Raw genomic sequence first — 15,098 nt, forward strand, 5'->3', positions numbered from 1 at the left:
TGAGGAGGGGGAAGAACCATGTATGACACCTTGAGCTCCTGGAAGAAAAAAGTGGGATATACAGTAAATGCAATACCTGTAAATTATTAATAATAATAATAATAATAATAATAATAATAATAATAATAATAAAAATATGCGTCTCTCATTTCAACTGCACTGACCCCTTGGTTCCACCCTCCCGCCTGCTTTTTTTGCAGCATAGAAACTGTAAAGGGGCAGGGACCTTAGCTATGCTGCTTTGGAAAGAAGCCTGGATATCGATCACATAAATAGGGGGAAAATTAGGAGAGGCTTGATGGGGAAAGAGGGCTCAGATGTGATTGACAACCATTATTTGGACAAGCCAGAGGGGGAGAAGGAAGGGAAATAACGGAGCCTGGGCTAAGTAGAAGCCTCACTTTCCTCCGGGCACCAGCCGCAGCGCTGCCTCCCTTCTTCTGCGGGACAGGATCTCGCAAGCGTCTTCTTCTAACCGCCGCGCAACTTGCGCGACGGCGGACTCCTCTACCTTCCTTTCAGAGAGGCCGGCCAACGAAAGGGAAAATGCTCATCATCCAAAGGGCAGAAAATGAGGCCAGCGTCCGCGTCCCCTGCTTTCGCCCGCCTCCCCCTCCGCTTGCAGCAGAAGCGCCTCGCTTACTAGAACGCGTCCCGCGGAGAGTTCCGCGCACAATGCGGAATCCGATTGTGAGCGGGCAGCTTCTGATTGGCTGGGGCGCGGGCGTTCCGCGGGGTGGGCGCTCCTCCCCAGATTACCCGATTCCCGATTTCTCATTGCGTTGAGGTTTACGGACCGATCTTGATCTGACCCATGGCTCAGCACCAAAACTAGGATTTAACCCCTAATCCCAGAGAATGCGCAGGGAATCTTTCCTAGTGTGAATCCTCAAGATTGAAAGCAGGACCGTGGAGCCGAACCTTGACAGTTTTGCCCTTCATGCATCTGCAATAAACCAGCATGCTCTGTGCCAGAGGATGCTCTGCCAGCGACTACTAACCATGACTGATGGAGACTAATTTCTACTTCGTCAGAAGCAGCAACGCTTCTGAATACCAGTGGCTGGAAGCCCCAGTGTCCTCCCTGGAGGGGGATTGGACCTGGGACGTTCTGCTTGCAAGACATACACCCTGAGATATGGCCCTTCCCCTCACACACTGCTGCACAAGCACATTTACAATTACCTGGCTGGGTGTCTTTGCACATTTTGTGAAAACAAAGTGCATTCCCTGCTGGTGTTTTATGGGTGCAATAGAATCGACAGATTAGAAAGCAGTGACCGCCCCCCGCCCCCCGCAAAAAGAGGACTGCCTCCTGGTATGAACAGGAAAAGACAGAAGTTGGTCCCCATACACAAATGCAATCATGTGCAGGTGTGGGCTGCAGTAAAAGGTAAAGGTAAAAGGACCCCTGACCGTTGGGTCCAGTCGCGGACAACTCTGGGGTTGCGGCACTCATCTCGCTTTATTGGCCGAGGGAGCCAGCGTACAGCTTCCGGGTCATGTGGCCAGCATGACTAAGCTGCTTCTGGCGAACCAGAGCAGCGCACAGAAACGCCGTTTACCTTCCCGCCGGAATGGTACCTATTTATCTACTTGCACTTTGATGTGCTTTCAAACTGCTAGGTGGGCAGGAGCAGGGACCGAGCAACGGGAGCTCACCCCGTTGTGGGGATTCAAACTGCCGACCTTCTGATAGGCAAGTCCTAGGCTCTGTGGTTTAACACACAGCGCCACCCGCGTCCTGTGGGCTGCTATCTAATTTCAAGGCATTGATGAACAGGCAAATGATGCTCAAATGTGGGCAAGCCCTGAATCAACTGCAATGCAAAACACCATCTAAATAAAAAGAGCCAAGAGACTGAACTATAAACTGGAAGGTCCCCAGTTTGCCAGGCACCTTTGCTGCAAACTCACTAGGAGGCCTTAGTTGAGCCTCAGTCTTCCCATCTACAATATGGGGCTAATAATAATACCGGTCTGTCATACAGGGCCGTGTTAGGGGCTACACGATAATGTAGGCTAAATTTTTATAGGGGTACATGTCCCTTGGCTTTGTGGTCTAAACCACTGTCCTGCTTGGACTTGCCGATTGGAAGGTCGGCGGTTCAAGGCCCCACGATGGGGTGAGCTCCTGTTGTTCAGTCCCAGCTCCTGCCCACCTAGCAGTTTGAAAGCACGTCAAAGTGCAAGTAGATAAATAGGTACCACTCCGGCGGGAAGGTAAACGGCATTTCCATGTGCTGCTCTGGCTTCGCCAGAAGCGGCTTAGTCATGCTGGCCACATGACCCGGAAAAACTGTCTGCAGAGTGGACAAACGCCAGATCCCTCGGCCAGTAAAGCGAGATGAGCACCGCAACCCCAGAGTCGTTCGCGACTGGACTTAACTGTCAGGGGTCCTTTTACCTTTACCTTTACTAGGATGAGAGTCAGGTTTGTATGGAAGATCTCCCATTTATTGCAATTTACATTTTATTTTGCAATTACAGTGTCTAAGATGAGCCTTTCCCCCCTGCTATTCTGCATATACTTGCAGTGCACTGTCTATCTCGGGGGGGGGTGTATCTTTGTGCGCAAACAACAGTCCTTTGTGCCACCCTTCTATGGACCCCATGCTCCATTGTTTGCCGGCACTGGACGATAGAGTCAATGGACTTGTCGGGAAAGGAAATGATGCGGTCAAGTGTCTCTTTATGTTTCTCACTTACAGAAAACATTTGCTTGGGCCACAAAAAAGGGCTTCTCTTTGCTTTCCGTCTCAAACAGTGCAGAACTGTCAGGCTTTGCTGGGAACTGATGTGACTTCATTGCTTCAGCACTCCTCCCGGGATGCTTCTCAGCGAAACCACCACCACTGTGAATGAGCAGTGTGTGTGTGTGTGTGTGTGTGTGTGTGTGTGTGTGTGTGAATGAAGCATCTGAATCCAAAAGGGCTGGGAGGGGGTTGCCTTGCCTTTTAATGCAAGCAGAGGAGACTGAACGCTGGGAGATTCAGGACAGACGAAAAGAAGCAAATCTTCTGTTCTGGTCGCCTCACCTCAAACAGGGTACAGTATTTTGTAATTAGCTGATTTGCTGCAGTGACTGCCCAAAACACATCTATTTTTTTTTTTTATAAAATTTTTATTGGTTTTTCAACATATAATATAAAACAATACAAAAGACAAACACAAACAAACAAACATATAAACATGTATAATTTCATATATTTTTTCATGTACCCAATTTCAGCGACTTCCCCATGGCCCCCTTTTCTGCATCCCTGTTTTGAACTTTTTTTCCAGCAACCCCTGGTCCAAATTACTTAATTCCTTTCTTTAACCTCTTTCTTTCCTCTTATCCAATCATTTATCGCTGCAAATCTGTTATGCTTTACCCATGACATTTTAACACTCAGTAATTTTACAAGAATTTTTAAGATAAAGTTTAAATTTCTTCCAATCTTCTTCCGCCGTCTCTTTCCCTTGGTCACGGATTCTGCTCGTCATCTCTGCTAGTCCCATATACTCGATCACCTTCGTCTGCCACTCTTCCAGTGTGGGTAGTTCTTGTGTCTTCCAATACTTTGCTAGTAGAACTCTCGCTGCTGTTGTAGCATACATAAAAAACATCCTATCTTTCTTTGACACCAATTGGCCTACCATGCCCAGGAGAAAAGCCTCTGGTTTTTTGTGAAAGGTACACTTAAGCACCTTCTTAATTTCATTATATATCATTTCCCAGAAGGCCTTAATCCTTGGGCACGTCCACCAAAGGTGATAAAAAGTACCTTCATTTTCATTACATTTCCAACATTTATTATTGGGCAAATGGTAAATTTTTGCAAGCTTGACTGGGGTCATGTACCACCTATAAATCATTTTCATAATATTCTCTCTTAAGGCATTACATGCCGTAAATTTTATACCGGTGGTCCATAACTGTTCCCAGTCAGCAAACATAATGTCATGACCAATGTCCTGTGCCCATTTAATCATAGCTGATTTAACCATTTCATCCTGTGTATTCCATTTCAGCAGCAAGTTGTACATTCTAGACAGGTTCTTCGTATTGGGTTCTAACAATTCTGTTTCTAACTTTGACTTCTCCACCTGGAAGCCGATTTTCCTGTCCTGTTTGAAGACTTCATTTATCTGGTAATAATGTAGCCAATCTCTTACTTTAAACTTCAATTTCTCATAACTCTGTAATTTCACATTTCCATCTTCTTGTTCTACAATTTCCCAATATTTTGGCCATTTAGATTCCATATTAAGTTTTTTAACTTCCTTAGCCTCCATTGGTGACAGCCACCTAGGGGTTTTATTTTCCAACAAATCTTTATAACGAATCCAAACATTATATAATGCTTTCCTAACAATATGGTTTTTGAAGCTTTTATGGATTTTTACCTTGTCATACCATATATATGCATGCCAACCAAATCTATTATTGAACCCTTCTAGGTCCAAAATGTCTGTGTTCTCAAGAAGTAGCCAGTCTTTCAACCAGCAAAAAGCTGCTGCTTCATAGTAAAGTTTTAAGTCCGGCAGGGCAAACCCCCCTCTTTCTTTTGCATCAGTTAATATCTTAAATTTTATTCTGGGCTTTTTGCCCTGCCAGACAAATTTCGATATATCTTTCTGCCACTTCTTGAAACAGTCCATTCTGTCCACAATCTGCAATGTTTGAAACAAAAACAACATTCTTGGCAAAACATTCATCTTAATAACAGCAATTCGGCCTAACAAGGAAAGTCTCAAATTTGACCATATTTCCAAATCTTTCTTAATTTCTGTCCAGCATTTCTCATAATTGTCTTTAAATAAATTCACATTCTTAGTTGTTAAATTGACCCCTAGATATTTCACCTTATTTGCTACCATTAATCCAGTTTCACTCTGAAACTTCTCTCTTTCCTCCACTGTTAAATTCTTTCCCAATACCTTTGTTTTTTGTTTATTTAACTTAAAACCTGCCACTCGACCAAAGACTTGTATTATCTCCAAAACTTTTTTTGTACTAGTGTCTGGCTCTTGCAGGGTTAAAACTAAATCATCTGCAAACGCTTTCAACTTGTATTGTTTAGCTCCGACCTGAATCCCTTTTACCAGCTGGTCACCTCTAATCATATTTAATAAAACCTCCAGAACAGTTATAAAAAGTAGTGGGGATATTGGGCACCCCTGTCGTGTCCCTTTTTCAATAGCGATTTCTTCAGTAACCACGTTATTTACAATTAGTTTTGCTTTTTGTTCAGAATAAATTGCACCTATACCATTCTCAAAACCTTGGCCCACCCCACCCCCATTCCTTTGAGATTCTTTTTCATAAAACTCCAAGAGATATTGTCAAAGGCTTTCTCAGCGTCCACAAATATTAATACTGCCTTAGTGTTAATGTTATTCTCAAGTAATTCCATAATGTTTATTATATTTCTCACATTGTCAGATAAATGTCTTCCTGGGAGAAAGCCAGCCTGGTCTTTATGAATCTCACCCACCAAAACCCTCTTCAATCTTTTTGCTAAAATGTCTGCAAAAATTTTGTAATCCACATTGAGCAATGATATAGGGCGGTAGTTCTTAATCTGATTCTTTTCAGTCTCAGATTTTGGTATAAGTGTAATATATGCTTCTTTCCACGATTCAGGTGCCTTCTTCCCCTCTAAAATTTCATTGCAGACTTCCTTAAACGGTTGAATCAGCCAATCTTTCAAAGCTTTGTAGTATCTGGAAGTCAGGCCATCTGGTCCTGGAGATTTTCCCAGTTTCATGTTTTGAATGGCTCCCTCTATTTCCTGCTCAGTTATTTTCTGGTTTAAACTCACTTTACTTTGTTCAGATATTTTTTGTAATCCATATTTTTTAAGAAATTCTTCTATCTCTTTTTCATCCACCGGCCCTTGTGCATAAAGTCTTCTGAAATAACTCTGAAAGCAGTTTCTAATCTCATTTGGCCTAAAAATGTTCTTTCCTTCAACCTCTAAGCTTGTAACCATATTCAGTTTTTGTCTTTTCTTCAATTGCCATGCCAGAAGTTTCCCACATTTATCTGCCGATTCAAATGTCTTTTGTCTCATTAGCTTTATTTTCCATTCTATCTCCTGGTTCATCAGTTCCATATACTGTCTCTGGTAGAACTTTATTTCTCTTAAGATTTCGTGAGACTTTGGCTTTGATCTCAATTTTTTTTCACCTTCTTTTATTTTTTCCAAAATCTTATCTTTCTTTTCGTTCTGTCTCTTCTTTTTTAAAGTGTTCTGCTGTATCAAAAATCCTCGCATAACAGCTTTACTTGCGTCCCATATTGTTCTTTTCTCCACCTCTGTTTTCAGGTTTATCTCAAAGTAGTCCTTAATAGTTTTCTGGGCCTTTCTGTACACCTCTTCATCTCTAAATAGAGAGTCATTCATCCTCCATCTGAAGGAACCAGCTGTTGTTGTGTTCATTTCCATCTTTACGGCGTTATGGTCGGAGCAAGTCTTTGGGCAGATTTCCACTTTCTTTATCTTAGGTGCCATTCCACTAGTTACCCAAATTTGGTCGATTCTGGTCCAGGTCATTTTTGCTTCAGAGAAAAAAGTTCCCTCTCTCTCCAGAGGGTTTCTTGTTCTCCAGATGTCAATCAAGTCAATATTATCTGTCATTTCAAAAAAAGTCTTGGGTAGTCTCCCATCCTTAGAAACCACCTGTCTTAGTGCTTTGTCCATATTTGTAGAGACCACTCCATTCATATCTCCCATCATGATTATATTGTAATCCAAATAGTCCATTAATGTCTCATGTAGTTTCTTAAAGAACTCTGACTTCCCTTCATTCGGAGCGTAGATCCCAATTATCAATAATTTTTCTCCTTGGACTTGTATTTCTATTGCCAAATATCTTCCTTGTTCGTCTTTAAACATCAACTTAGGGGCCAATTTTTCCTTAGCATAAATCACCACTCCTCTTTTTTTCACCTTATCTGATGAAATAAATTCCTGTCCCAGTCTTTTATTAACAAGTAATTTTCTATGTGTTCTAGTCACGTGGGTTTCTTGCAAACAAATCAAATCCAATTGTTCTTTTTTTAAAATATGGAAAACCTCACGTCTTTTTCTGGGAAGGTTCAAACCATTACAATTCCAGCTTAAAATTTGTAGAGCCATATTGTTGTTTACTTTGTTGCTCCTCCAACTGCCCCCAGCAGTTGTTCTTCCTTTGTTGGGGTCTGAAGTCCAAATGTCAAGTTCGATATATCCGCTAAGTCCTTAGCCTCAGTAGTCAGGTCCACCACTCCCTTCACAAGGTCTTCTTGATTTTTTTCCAGAAACTGTTCTTTATCTTGCACTGTTTTTATTTTGATTTTTTCCCCTTTATAGTTAAAAGACAGGCCTTGTGGGTACTCCCATCTGTATATTATGTTATTCTTCATCAACAAGGTGGTCAGATCCTTGTAGTAGGTTCTCACTTCCAAGATATATTTAGGAATATCCTTATAAATCTGAACAAAGGAGTCTTCAATCTCCAGAGATCTTTGATATTGTAGATTCAATATTTTATCTCTCTCCTCCTTAGATCTCAAGGTTATCAGGCAGTCCCTAGGCTTCTTTTTATTCTGTCTTCTTCCCAGTCTGAAGGCCGTAACTATCTTGAATTCCTCCTCTTTCAAATTCACTTGCCAGAAATCCGAAAATTCTTTTGTGAGGAACTCTGCCAAATTGTCCTGCTCACTTTCTGGAACGGCTCTCAATCTCAAGTTCCTCTCCTTTCTCTGAAGATCTATTAAGGACAGGGCCGCCTCATGTTCCTCTAGCTTTTTACAAACAGGTTCTAATTTAACTTGTGTAGATTCAGCTATAATTTTTGCCTCTTCAGCAGTCTTACGAATTACAACATTTTCTTCAATTAATTTATTTATAGTCTCTGTATTAGATGCAACACTTTTAGTGTTCAAGTCAAGCTTCTCTGATAGCTCTGTTAATTGTTTAGAATTTTCTGTACCTTGCTTGGTCAAAGCCTCTAATGATTCATTAATTTTTAATAGTGCTTGTGTCACTGTATCCATCCCTCTTTCCTGCCCTTCTACACCTGCAAGGGCTAAGCCTGATATGGAACCTCTTCTCCTTTGTGCAATTTTTCTTTTTGCTCTTGTTTTTATCTCATCCTCTTGGCCTCTCATGTCCCAAGGTCGTTCCCACAGGAATTGTTTCCAGATGGAAAACTCCACTAACTTGTTCTTTACACTGTTAAATTTTCCCTCAACCCTCTAGAGGGAGCAATTCACAGTTCAAGGTACAGGGAAACAAAGAAAAAGAAAGCAAAAAATGGCCACAACTTTTCAAATAATTTTCCAGTCAGAGAACTGTCATTTTGTATCCTCAGCCACCAACAGTAGCAAATAAAGTCTCAACTTTATATCCAACTTGCAATACACCAACTTTGTATCCAATCTCAAGTGACAGCTTCCAGTCCCGGTGAATTAGTCCTTTTTAAAGCAGTCCTTTCCCAAGGGTTTAAAACAGCGGATAATTTTCCCTTTCACCTCTTTCCAGCAGGTAATGCTAGTTCAGGTTCCTCCCCCCCCCCCGCTCCTGCTGCTAAGGGGGAAGGTTCAGGTTCAATGTCTAGGTTGAATATAAATAGAGCTGTCTTCCGTCAAATTGCAGCTTGTATATCGTTGCTTTAACTGTCATGCAGTCCGGGAAAGGCAGACTTCCTTATTTTAACTCTTTCCCGTTTTCAGCCAAATTTTCAAATCTTTTTCCTTTAAATCCCGGAGATTTCCCAATCTTACTCACGGGTAGTTGTAAATCCAAATGCCAGGAAGGAATCGGCGCTCTCTGTTATGGCGACGCGGCTTCACTCCGCAAGCTGGGTAGCAACTCTCAGCACCGCGCTCTCACCCGATGCCGCTCCGGAGCCTTTAAAAAGGCTCCTTCGCAGTAAGGGGGGGCGCTTCAGGTGCCCACCGAGTCTCCTTGTTCACAGGCTTCCGCGCCTGTGATTTTAGGGGTCCCCGCTTCGCCGTAGCGGTTGGACCCGAACTCACGGAGTAGTCTCCCTGAGCGGAGCTCAGCAGGAGACCGCCATTAAACGCTGGCGCCGACCGGAAGTCCCTCTGCCCAAAACACATCTAATTGGTATGTGGATGCCACAAAGAATGAGAAAAAGAGAAGCTGCTCCAAATCCACATCGAACCTCAGTGCGGATGAGCCTTATTGTTGTGAAGATATACTTGGAAATGGGAGGACAGTGAAGCCTCAGAGGTCCGAGAGGTTAGGGAATCAGAGGCTGTGCAGAGAATTTTAACGTTGCCTGGGCTTTCCACAGCTCTGCATTTACATTCCTTCTGTTCCTATTACAACAGCCCTGTAAGTCAGGTCAGTACTATTGTACCCATATCACAGATCAAAGTGTTGGTGCTGACCTTTAAAGCCCTAAACGGCCTCAGTTCAGTATATCTGAAGAAGCGTCTCCACCCCCATTGTTCTACCCGGACACTGAGGTCCAGCACTGAGGGCCTTCTGGCGGTTCCCTCCCTGCGAGAAGCCAAGTTACATGGAACCAGGCAGAGGGCCTTCTCGGTAGTGGCACCCGCCCTGTGGAACGCCCTCCCACCAGATGTCAAAGAGAATAACAACTACCAGACTTTTAGAAGACATCTGAAGGCAGCCCTGTTTAGGGAAGCTTTTAATGTTTGATGTAGTACAGTATTTTAAATTTTTTTTTGGAAGCCGCCCAGAGTGGCTGGGGAAGCCCAGCCAGATGGGCGGGGTATAAATAATAAATTATTATAATTATTATTATGCTGCAGTAAAGGTGAAGAGATTGAGGTTCCTGCAAGACCATTGGGACTGCAGTTCTAAAGACCAGGGAGAGTTCCTATTCAGTTCCGTTCAATGGGACTGGGTTGGAGGCAGGAGAAATTGTCTCCCTTTATCCCGTCAGAGACTGGGTGCCAACATCTGCAGGCTTTTGCTTACAGTCAATTCCTGCACCAATAGCTTTCCCTTTGCAGGTTCTGCTTCATTCTAATACTTTGCCCATAGCCCAGTGTTTTCATTTCAGCTCCTGGCCACAGTTGCTTCTGTTCCCTCCAGCTTGCAGAGAGCCATTTCAGATGGTGTCTTATTTTTCCGCTTGGTACTGAAGTTCTCTCACTGTTCCAGCTGGCTTGTTCCCTTGTTAATGGGCACAGTTGCTCCCAGTCCTCATGGCGGAGGATGCTTGGCTTCCTTTCTAGAACTGAATTGCTGCACAGTGCCTTTATGGCTCCAGTTTAGCATAGCTGGTGGTGGCAGGGTAACACAACTGAGAAAGGGCTCTCTGCTTTTCATACAACTGCACTGCAGCCACTGATATTGCAGAAGAGGCAAGTTTTTTATGCAATGAAACTGGGAGGTGGCTTGCCTCTTCAGCAGCTGTTGGGAGCTCAAAAGAAAACTGAAGGTTCACCAGCATTTCCTCCTATTATTTTCACCACAACCTTGGGGTCCGCGTGCCTCAGCCAGTTTGATGTGCGGAACTGGCACTGTTACATGTGCCACATAGTATTCGCTCCACATCTTTAAGAAACTGCATTTTTTTTAGTTACAAAAAACAGAGACATCACCTTGCCAACAAAGGTCTGTATAGTTAAAGCTATGGTTTTCCCAGTAGTGATGTATGGAAGTGAGAGCTGGACCATAAAGAAGGCTGATTGCCGAAGAATGGATGCTGGGGGAAACTGGACCTTGGACCACTGCTGTCCATCACGATATGCAATACTGAGACCACTGCTCTGCCTCCTATGCTCCTAGAATAATTGAATTGTAGAGCTGTAGAGGACCCTGAGGGTCATCTAGTCAAGCCAGGGGCATACATAGACTCCCTTGCGCCTTTGGTAAGGAGCTGTATCAGTGCCCCTGCCCCTTGTGTTCCTCTGCCAAGGTGCCCAGAGGAACCTGTGTCCTTGCCTGGCCACCCAAAGCCGTGCAGAAACAAGCAGGTGGACTCATATCCAGTCCGAGCCAGAGTGTGCTGGTCCTGTGGGTTACCCAAGAGGCGAGGTCCAAGTCCGGTCCATGGTCAAAGGTGCAATGTGGAGGCAGTCCGTAGTAGCTGAAGCTGGGTGCAGGGCAGAGAGTCAGGAACAGGCTTGCAAGCAGGGAGCCAGGGCAGTCAGGAGCTCAGGCAGGAAAGCAGGACTGGGTTCAGGCAGGAACTGGCAACCAACAATGTTGCTCCCACAACTTGGGACTGAGGTTGGCCGCCTTTTATCTGCCCCCAGGCATAGGGCGGCCCCGATCCTCTGGTGACTCGCCTCTCCTGGCCTGGAGGCGAGCACTCCTCCTGCGGGAACTTAGTTCCCTCTGCCTCTCTGCCCTGAGCCTCTGTAGCTCAGGAGAGGCTGGAGGGTTACCAGACCCAGAGGCAACCTCAACTTCCCCTGATGGGGCTGAGAGTGGAGCACCTGCAGGCAATGGGTCCTCCATCACCTCAGGAGCCAGAGCAGACTCAGCTGATGCCTGCACCTGAGGACCCAGGACAGGTGAGGACCCTTCAGGCTCATCCCCCAGCCCTGGCTCAGCTGGTTCTGGAGGCGGGGAATCCTGTGCAGGCTGGGATCCCTCAGGTTCAGCATCTGAGTCCGAATCCCAGGCCATCACTCTGAGTGAAGTGCAATTTTTGCACCCCCTTTGGCCAACCAGGCCATTCCCTGCCTAGTCCAGCCTCCTGCAATGATTCGAATCTCATCTAAAACATCACTAAAGTCCACTACCTTCCCAGCGAGTCCATTCTACTGTCAGACAGCTCTTACTGTCAGAAAGTTCTTCTCTTCTTGTAACTTGAAGCCATTGGTTTAGGTGCTGCCCTCCAGAGCAGGAGAAAACAAGCTTGCTCCTTCTTTCATGTGACAGCCCCTCAGATATTTGAAGATGGCTATTATATCTCCTCTTTTCCAGGCTAAACATCCCCAACTCCTTCAACCATTCCTCATAAGGCTTGGTTTCTAGACATTTGAACATCTTGGTTGCCCTCCTCTGCACACCTTCCAGCTTACTTAATTCCACCCTGTGTCAAGAACGTAGATCAGCTCCCTTTATTTTTAGGGATGGGCCATATCTGAGCAGCAGAGCACGTGCGTTGCTAGGATCAATTCCCAGCAACTCCAGGTAGGCTAGAAAAGTCTCCTACCTGAGACTTTGGAGAGTTCCTACCCAACTGTGTGGACAATCCTGAGCTAAATGGACCAGGGAACCCTGGGAACTGTAGTATTGTGAGAGCAAGCGAGAGGACTGTGCTCTCACTCTGTGCTCTCATCTCAGCAGCCCCGTCCGTATGGAACAGGATGCTGGCCTAGGTGCAGGCCATTGGCCTGATCCAGTAGGCTCTTCATATCTTCATATCAAATATTTTTGGCTTAGTAATGTTGCTTTTCTGCTGGCGGGGCACCAGCAGGTATTCATCAGTATTTTTACAGTAAACTTCCCAGGACTAATGATAAGGATAATAAGACTCCCTGTCTAAACACATTGACAACAAAGAAGGACTTGCCGTATTTTTCGTCCCATAGGATGCTCCGTCCCATAGGACGCACCTAGTTTTTTGGGGGGGAAATAAAGGGGGGGAAATCCCTTTATTCCCCCCCCCCCAAAACCAGGTCGGGGAAACCGAACCAGGTCGAGGAACAGCGGGATGGCGGCGCTGCACCTCCCTGCTGTCCCCCGAGCTTGTGGGGCTGGCCGATGTCTGCCCGGTGCGCGGGGCACTCTGCTTCAGGGTGCCCCGCGTGCCGGGCGGCAGGCTGCTATCCGCAGCGTGGGGAGCCCTGCGAGGAACTCCTGCAGGGCTCCCCATGTTGCGGATGTCTGTCCGGCGCGAGGGGTGCTCTGCTTCAGGGCGCCCCTCGCGCCGGGCGGCATGCTGCTATCTGCAGCATGGGGAGCCCTGCGGAGAACTCCTGCAGGGCTCCCCATGCTGCGGATGTCTGCCCGGCGCGAGGAGCGCTCTGCTTCAGGGCGCCACTCGCGGCAGGCTGCTATCCGCAGCCTACATAGCCCTGCGGGACCTCCCGCAGGGATGCCTAGGCTGTGGATGTATTCCCGAAGCGCCGGGCACTCTGCTTTCAGCACGCCCGGCGCTCCGGGAAGCAGGCTGCTATCCGCAGCCTAGACAGCCCTGCAGGAACTCCCGCAGGGCTGCCTAGGCTGCAGATGTCTTCTTGAAGCCTGGAGAGCGAGAGGGGTCAGTGCGCACCGACCCCTCTCACTTTCCAGGCTTCAGCGAAAGCCTGCATTCGCCCCATAGGACGCACCCAGATTTCCCCTTCATTTTTGGAGGGGGAAAAGTGCATCCTATAGGGCGAAAAATACGGTACTTCCAAGGAAACAGGCACAGGGCTGCCCTGCTGCTCATCGACTGGCAATGCAGTCCTATGCATGTCTACTGAGATATAAGGCCCATTGATTTCAGTGCAAGTTATTCCCAGGTAACTGTGCATAAGATTGCAGGCTAGAGCTTGGGTTGATTAAGAGTGCAATCCTCTATGCACACTTGGTTGGGTGTAAGTCCCACTGAGCACCCATCTTAAGGGGCTTAAAAGGTATAGGGACCCCTGACCATTAGATCCATTCGTGGCAGACTCTGGGGTTGCGGCGCTCATCTCGCTTTATTGGCCGAGGGAGCCGGCGTACAGCTTCTAGGTCATGTGGCCAGAACGATTAAGCCGCTTCTGGCGAACCAGAGCAGCACACGGAAACGCCATTTACCTTCCCGCCAGAGCGGTACCTATTTATCTACTTGCACTTTGATGTGCTTTTAAACTGCTAGGTTGGCAGGAGCAGGAACCGAGCAACGGGAGCTCACCCCGTCGCGGGGATTCGGACCGCTGACCTTCTGATCGGCAAGTCCTAGGCTCTGTGGTTTAACCCACTGCACCATCCTTACAGGGCTTGCTTACTTCTAAATAAATGTGCATAGGGTTGTGCTGCTTGAGCATCAGTCAAAGCAGTTAGAGGACTGCAATTCCAGGTATAACCGGTGCAACGTTGGATAAAATGTCCCTCCAGAGAACTTTTCCCTGCCTGCTTCTTTCCTACAGATAGACCAAATGTTTGCAGCCTTCCCTCCTGACGTGACCGGCAACCTGGACTATAAGAACCTCGTCCATATCATCACTCACGGAGAGGAAAAAGATTGAAGGCTGGGAGAGTACCCTTCCTACGGGCCTGGAATGGTACCCAGTGGGGCTTCCTTCTCCTCACAACTCTGTTTGTTCCTCACTGTGAAAACTGGGAGGTTCACAGGCTTCCTGATAGTTCTTGTCTTCTTGGTGTTCCCAGTCCCTTGTCCGTCCTCTTTGTGTGAAATAATTCATTTGTGACTTGAGAAACATTTCCAAAATTGTATTTGTGTTGAATTATTCACCGAGTCCATGTGTCACGATCCAGTTCATGGGCGATCAAAGTCCCAGCTGGGGACGTCGGGACCGGGGGTTGGGAGTAGGAATGGGAGTCCAAAAGTCAGGAGTCAGGAAGCCAAGAGTCCGAGGGTCAGAGAGCCAGGAGTCAAGAAGCCAAGGGTCCGAGGAACAAGAAGCAGGGAGTCATGAAGTCAAGGGTACGAAGATCAAGAAGCAAGGAGTCAAGGAACCAAACGCAGCGAGGCAGAGAACATATTGCTGTGGCAAAGAGCCGAAGGGAAAATGCTGACCTTATATCCCTTCCCAGCTTTTGCCACCAGGTGCAGTGAGTTACCAATCGGCCTCATCTGTATGGCCACGCCTTGCCTCTTCAGAACAAACTTAGGAAGGCCCCAGTCCTGCAGAGTCCTATTGGTCACAGGGCCTGGCTTCTGCATGCACACCTGACACCACATGTTCCTACGTGAATAACAGTTGGCTTGGCAAAACCTGGGAGGGGAGAATAAACTCGTGCAGGAGCCAGCACCCAAGCTGCAAACAAGCACATATCCCACTTCTGACACCACTGCTCCATCAAGGCTGGGGAAAACATTCCATGGACCAGCTACAGTTACAGGGACCTGAGTTAGACAAGGTGTTGCCTCAGTCCTGGAGCTTTTATACTCCCCTCCACCCATGCTGGCCCATCCTTTCCTGGGAGAACTAGGAGGGTTCTGGTCCACAGCACATG

The sequence above is a fragment of the Podarcis raffonei genome, chromosome 8 (assembly GCF_027172205.1).
Source record: "Podarcis raffonei isolate rPodRaf1 chromosome 8, rPodRaf1.pri, whole genome shotgun sequence".
NCBI classification, from domain to species: domain Eukaryota; kingdom Metazoa; phylum Chordata; class Lepidosauria; order Squamata; family Lacertidae; genus Podarcis; species Podarcis raffonei.